Raw genomic sequence first — 7,496 nt, forward strand, 5'->3', positions numbered from 1 at the left:
GTCAAATGAATAGTCAATCTACATAAAAAATTGTACACATTTTAAAACACCATATTAAAATATACTATAGTACTCATTTCATTGAGAATTTTCTTTACTTCTGACAACTGATTTACCAAATGATTGTGGAGCTTGCTTTCATGACCTGGTGGTACCTAAGCTATAAAACTGTAATTAAATGTGTAGAAAGTCCTAAAATACAGTGTATTAGTGCGGCTATAAAAGTTACATAAAAGGGAATACTCATAGGCTTTGCCAATCACCAGTCATAAAGTAGCTTGGGCTATAGAGAGAAAAACAATACTGAAACTAGCCTACTGCCCAAATAATGAATTCTTCACTCTTGATGGTAGGAGATGGTGGTCATGGATTTGTGCAACATTAAAGCTAAACATTTTTGGCATGTTAATGACTACCATTTTTAACATGAATTTATGTAATTATAATAGCAGTATTAGTTTACACATCATAATAGTCAACTGTCAATTGTAGACTGGTGGAAGCTAAATGAACCCAGAGGGAATCTTTCAAGTTTGTTTTGCAATGCTTTTTCAGATTATTTGGGGTTTTGTTTGGTTCTATCTAGCGTAGAGGTAAGATCAGAAAAAAAGCCTCCCTAAGGGCATATGTCAACTAAACCTATGGTTTAATTGTTGGATTTTTAAAAATTCATTTAAATTTTTTTCACTATCAATATTTTATTTTTCAAATTTATTTTTTGTCTCAAGTTTTTATTTAAATTCTAGTTAGTTTAATATATGAGTAATATTGGTTTCAGGAGCATAATTTAGTCATTCATGACATATATAACACTAGTGCTCATCATGAAAAGTGCCCTTCTAAATATCAATCACCCATTTAGCCCATCCCCCACTCATTTCTCCTCCATTAACCCTCAGTTTGTTCTCCATAGTTAAGAGTCTTTTATGGTTTGCCTTCCTCTTTTTGATTCACCCTTTCTCTATGTTCATCTGTTTTGTTTAAAAATAAAAATGCAATAAACAAACCTGTGAAAGCCCATTGAAAAAGCTAATATTAGTTTTTCTCCTTTATCATTTTTTTCTTTTATGTTGTGCTTTGCTCATAAAATGATTGGTCAGTTCCTTTGAATTATATTTTTTTTAAAGATTTTATTTATTTATTCATGATAGAGAGAGAGAGAGAGAGAGAGGCAGAGACACAGGCAGAGGGAGAAGCAGGCTCCATGCACCGGGAGCCTGACGTGGGATTTGATCCCGGGTCTCCAGGATCGCGCCCTGGGCCAAAGGCAGGCGCCAAACCGCTGCGCCACCCAGGGATCCCTGAATTATATTTTAAATGGCAATTTATTGAAATACCTTTATCTCAAGACAAACATTTCAATGGAGTATGATGATGTCACACTAGAGTCTTTGCTTACAGATGCTAAAAATCAGTTAAAAAGACAAAACTTCAGTTAACACATTAATTTGGTCTAAGAAATAATAACTCATTTGATTCATTATTTCATTAATATTGGTCTTGAAAGAAATCAACTGAATTTTGTTGTGTGTGTTCTGTAGAATAAATCATAATGAGATTCATAGTACCTGTGCATTTAAGACAAAGACATTCCTGTAAGGAAGCAAAAGATGTTCCATTGAATATCTCTCTGCTGCTGTCATGTTATTTAATTCACTTAAATGTTTTTAAAAACCCTGTTGATACTGTATCATCAAGTTTTTATTTTTTATTTTTAAAAATATTTTATTTATTTATTCATGAGAGACAGAGAGAGAGAGAGAGAGAGAGAAAGAGAGAGAGAGAGAGAGGCAGAGACATAGGCAGAGAGAGAAGCAGGCTCAATGCGGGGAGCCTGATGTGGGACTCGATCCTGGGACTCTAGGATTACGCCCTAGTGCCAAAGGCAGGCACTAAACTGCTGAGCCACCGAGGTGTCCCTCATCAAGTTTTTAAAGTCTGTGTGCCACTTCTTATGTACTATTTGCATTCTTACCACCACTCCTGAAATTGTCCTTGTTCTGTTATTGAAATATATGAAACTTATTGAAAGTCTGTACTTATTATATTTGGGGGAGAGACAGGGGGTTGGCAGAGCTATCTAAGGCTTTATTTGGGAAAACTTACTTGAATTGGCTTTTAATTGGGAGCATGGGCAAGAAGGAGTATCCTGGGAAGTAGACTCCCAACAAGAGTAGGCTGAGGACTGGGGTTGAGCCTCAGGTGCATCCCCTATTCCTAAAGCTCCCCTGCATAGCTCATTTTCCCAAAGGCTCTATGGCAGCCACAGGAGTGGAGAGGCTGGAAGAGACCACAGTAACTTTTCACTTGGACAGGAAGGACATAAGATGACTTGGATACCAGCTTCCCATCGTGAGTCTCAATCTTCTTCACAATCACAACCCTGGAGCAACTGACATGCCTGAAGGAATAGTATCCCCTGCCAGAGTGATGCTGGACTGCAAGGAACTCAGGCCATAGATGAGGTCAGGATGCATGAGACCTCCAAATGCAGAGCTCAACTCTTGAGTAGTCAGTGATGGTCTTAGTATGGATACTGATGTTCTGCATCTCAGACTCCAGTTAGCTCTCCTCACCCTCAAGCAGTTTTGCATAGGTGGAATTCTTGATGTCCAGGGCCAGCTTGACATTCATGAGCTCCTGTTACTAACCATCTGTCATGCTATGTCCTACTTAGCTCACTGAAGTGTGGTCTCCAGCTTGGCTAGCTTGGTATTAGTGTCCTTAATGGCTAGTTGCCCACACTGCTTAGCATCAGTGTTGGTAGCATGGAGGGAAGCCCTCTGACCTTTGAGGAACCTCAATCACAGCCTCAAGTTGGCTGATGTTCCACCTCATCTTGAAGATCTCCATCTTCATATGACAGAAGTCATTCCCATGTTTCCCATCCAATGTATGAAGCTCCTTATACTTGATCTGGCTCATGGTCTCAGCCTCAACCCAGCTGTTGTTGGCAATTTCTACATATTGGGCCTTGATCTCAGCAATCATGAAGGCCAGGTCCAAGGAGTGGCTGTTGTTCATGGACAGCACCAGAAACATATCTAAGTTCTGAGACTGCAGTTCAAAGATCTTTTCATACAGCTTCTTTAAGAATCTGATCAGATGGGATGCCTGAGTGTCTCAGTGAGTTGAGCATCTGACTCTTGGTTTTCTGCTCAGGTCATGATCTTCTGGTGGTGGTGAGACTGGGCCCTGGATCCATGCTCAGTGGGTAGTCTGCTGGATATCTTTTTCCTTCTCCCTTTTCCCCCCCCCCCCAACTTTTACACTCATGTGCATTCTCTCTAAATCAATCAATCAATCTTTTTTTTTTTTTTTAAAGATACTGATCTCACTCGTGAGCTCTTCTATGGTAGGGCAAATTCATTATCTATGTCTGTATGCTCTTTTATCTCCTTCTACTTGTTCTTAAAGTCCTCCACCAGCCCCTGCATGTTGCCAAGCTCCACATTCAGTCTCAGCTTCTCCGCCCAGTGTGTCCATCTGCCATCAAAGGTTGCTGATGTAGCTCTCAAACATATCCATGTTTGCTCCAAACTGTTTCCTGCTGCTGTAGGAGGCTCTTTCTGTTTCCAGAATTTTGTTCTGATGCTCCAGGTGCCACACCTTGTCGATGAAGAAGGCAAAACTGGTTGAGGGTCTTGATCTTGTCCTTCTCCTAAGTGCATACAGCCTGACTTCTGGGATCCACCTCCAGCTTAAGGGGGTTCAGCAAGCTCTGGTTCACTAAGACAGCTTTGATGTCTCCCATTCCCCTGGCCCTACTGAAGCCTCTGGCCATATTCTTGCTGGTGCCCAGGCCATCCTTCAAGCTGCTGCTACGGCCTAGCTAGAAGAGGCCAAGTAGCTGATGCAGGCACAAGGCATACTCATGTACAAGTGGCTGCTGAATGCCTGGCGGTTGGAAGTGGACACTTGATAAGACTATGGGTCACCCTAATGGACATGGTAGAGGCTGGAGTGGAGGAAAGTAGGCTGAACCTGATAACAGTTTGATAAAGAGCCAAGAATCTACTTTTCAGTGGAAACTTATTCTGTTTCTTATTCTAGGTTATTTTAAGACACTAAGCAAAGCAGTACACATGCACATACAGTGCACCTATTTCTCATCTATGCATCATTTATGGAATATTTATATCTGTATCAGCCTCTAATACACAAATTAAAACTGCAAAAGAAGACACCTGACATTTCAGTGAATGATGGACAATAGAATAAAAGCAAGATGTCATCAGGTATGGAGAGGAGGGAGCATAGTATAGAGACAAGACTATTAGCATGTCATCAAAATATGAGGCTTGTTGAGAGTCCAGTTAAACTATTCCATAGTAATGCTGCCTCATTATCCATTGTGTTAGGCCAAGCAGCTTGCAGGATTTAAGGAATTTAAACTGATACTAGATCCATCATACAAGTACATCCTCTAGATAGCAGCCCAGAGTCACAAGAAAATGTGAGTCCCTGATATGACTTCACCAACAGCCCTTGTGATCAAATATCTTCTGCCTCCCAATGCTTTTATGCCTTATGTGACCCCTAGATAATACCATTACGGGGCTTAATAAAGCCCCACTGTTTGGTATGAATTGACCAATCCAGCCCTAGCCCCAAAACCCCAAAGCACTCCACCTGTAGATTATAATAAAAACATGTTCCCCTGGTTTTGCCTTTCCCTCTGTTTGTACTGTGCATTGATCTCCCTGCCCCTTGGATTGTGCCATGTACTTCCTCCAGGACCTATGAGTAACAAATTTCTCCATCTCAATGTAATGTGTCTGTTGTTGAACCTAGACTTACCATCCAGCACCCTGTGTTTCACTTTAATAAAGCCATAACAAGTCCCTAGTTGCACTTGTAGAAAAATTCTTCATGCTCTCTGAGTCTTTAGAGATCAGAATAATAGAGTTTCCCAAACTTTCTCAGTTCATGTCGTCTTAGTACATCAGTAATTTTGTCGTGGTACCCTTAGGCCAAAAGAAACACCTAGTACTCTTGTTTATCAAATAATTAGGTATAAGCAATATAATAAATGCCTTAATAACCTAGCTGTTTGAAAAAATATTATGCATGAATGAAAATAAAAAATAATATTTTAATTTTGTTTCTATATAACCAGAATTACTTGCTAATAAAGTGAGTGTGCCTCTTAGACACTGACACCATGCAACTTTTTATAAAAGATTTTTTAAATGTATTTAAAAGAGAGAGCACATGTGGGGTAGAGGGGCAGAGGGAGAAGCAGACTCCTCACCAAGCAGGAAGCCCATTGTGGGGTTTGATTCCAGGATCCTGAGATCATAACATGAGCCAAATTCAGACACTCAACTAAATGAGCCACCCAGGTGCCCCAACACTGTAGAATTTAAATCCTGGGATTAGATTGCACACCACAGCTCTCATTACCTATTCCACATTAAATTTCATGCAATATTTACTTTTTTACCACAATAACTGACATAAAGCCAACTTCTAATGACATGTTATCAAAAATAATGTATTGATATTAAGTGTTGACACTGTGAACTACCTCAGTATTTAACATAAATGTTTCTCTTGAAAATTAAAGTTTTCCCATGGCATTCCTGTGAGTTTTTTGTGGTGCCTCAGGATCTTCCATGCATTGTGATACATGTTTTACCTATTTTATACCATTACTGTGAGGATTGAGTTAACCATGGATGTGAAATTGCAACTATAAAATGTATAGGTATGAAGGATTTTTATTATGGCAGACATACATGGCCTATTCCCCAAAAAAGAAAAAAAAATCACAAAGTTTGGAATCATATACATGATGAGATAAGGGAGGTGTACTGCCATATTTGGTTAGTTTTATTAGATAAACTATTTTGTGAATTAGCACTCCTGAATATACATACTTTTGAACTAGATAATATTTTACCTTTTTCTATATACCTTGTGTCACTAAGAATTTCTTTTCTAATTATGTCTGAAAGATAAACGAATGGATAGATGTACCCTGTTCTATTTCACCTACTTTCCATTGGAAGGAAGCTGGTAGGAGGAGGGAACAAAATCTCATACTCCGTTCTTTTCATCAGCGCTTAATATAGTAATAGATAAATAGTAGAGACTCAATCTTGTGGATTTGATGAATAAATGAATGAGTGATGTCTTTCACTGTTAGCCACTGCTGATAATTTTGAACCACTGTCATGTACTTTGTAAGAAAAAAGTATACTGAATACCTATATGACACAATATACTACATTAGATTTCTTGAATATTAAGTTAGTTTTGAACCCTGTCCACAAAGAGTTGTCAAATAAGAGAAAAATCACTAAAATTAGATAAAAATATTATGAGCGGAGGCGGGGCAAGATGGCAGGGGAGTATGGGTCCTCAACTCACCTGGCCCCACCAACTTACCTAGATAACTTTCAAACCACCCTGAAAACCTACGAATTCTACTGGATATTTAAAGAGAAAACAGCTGGAATGCTACAGAGCGAAAGGTTTTCACTTTTAACAAGATAGGAAAGGGAAAAAAAAATAAAAAAGAATCAAGTCAGAGAGGGTCCCCATGAGGAGCCAGCTAAGGCCCACAGCAAAGCCTCTGACACAGGAAAGCTCAGCCCCAGAGAAGAAGGAACTTTAAAAAATCTGCACCGGATTCTTCCTGGACTGAAAGGTGTTTAGCAGGGAAACTGGGCAGAATCGCAGGAGGGGCAGTGAAGCCTCCAGGCTCCCCCAGTCACTAATAGAGGAAGTGCGCCCCCTGGGGAGGGGGGCGGGGGGGGGGGGAAGCACGATACAAACTGTGGGCCGATCTCAAAAGGCTGGAGCGAGCACCCAGTGGGGCATCTTGGAGAAGCTGGTCGGTTAGGCGGGTGGCTCCAGACAGGGGTCTGCAGCCCCTTCCCTGCAGGAGCCATGAGCCCCAGGAGCAAGCAATTCCAGCAGCACAGGGCCCTGCATCCTGGGGTGCCCTAGTGGACACAGTCCATGATCCTGCACTCCCCCTGGGACAGGTGGAGGCGGGGAGGGCACAGGACAGTGAGGACTCTCCTGCCACCGGGCACCCTGTGCCTTGCAAGCTGTGCAGATCAGTGTACCAGCGCCCCCTCCCCCGCAAGGAGCATGTAGGCCAGTGCGGACTAGGAGACTGCCTTAGTTGCTAGCAGGGAGCTGACTCCAGGGCTGGAAATCTGACTGCCTCCATTGTTGTTGTTCCTCCTTATTTCACCCTGTGCCTGGGAGGGGTGGGGTGGCCAGGGAACAGAGGCCTCATAGGGTAAACAGCTGCCACTGAGCCTGGCACACAGCAGGGGGTGGGGCAATTCCCCAGGTTCACACAACTGAGAATCAGCACAGCAGGCCCCTCCTTCATAACACCAGCTGGAAGAACAGGGGGAGAGAAAGTTCTTGACCAAGCAGTGCTGGAAAGCTCCAAGGGAAGTCAGAGGGATTTATAGTATATAGAACTAGAGGGTAACCCTCCTATTTTTTTCTTCCTTTTTCCAGTATAACTT

At 41.4% G+C, this 7,496-nt stretch overlaps 1 pseudogene; it reads right to left on the reverse strand.

Moving 5' to 3' along the window:
• Positions 1-2,217: 2,217 nt before the first annotated feature.
• On the reverse strand, positions 2,218-3,950 carry LOC121482557 (annotated as a pseudogene).
• Between the last annotated feature and the right edge of the window lie 3,546 nt (positions 3,951-7,496).

The sequence above is a fragment of the Vulpes lagopus genome, chromosome X, assembly GCF_018345385.1.
Source record: "Vulpes lagopus strain Blue_001 chromosome X, ASM1834538v1, whole genome shotgun sequence".
Lineage (NCBI taxonomy): Eukaryota > Metazoa > Chordata > Mammalia > Carnivora > Canidae > Vulpes > Vulpes lagopus.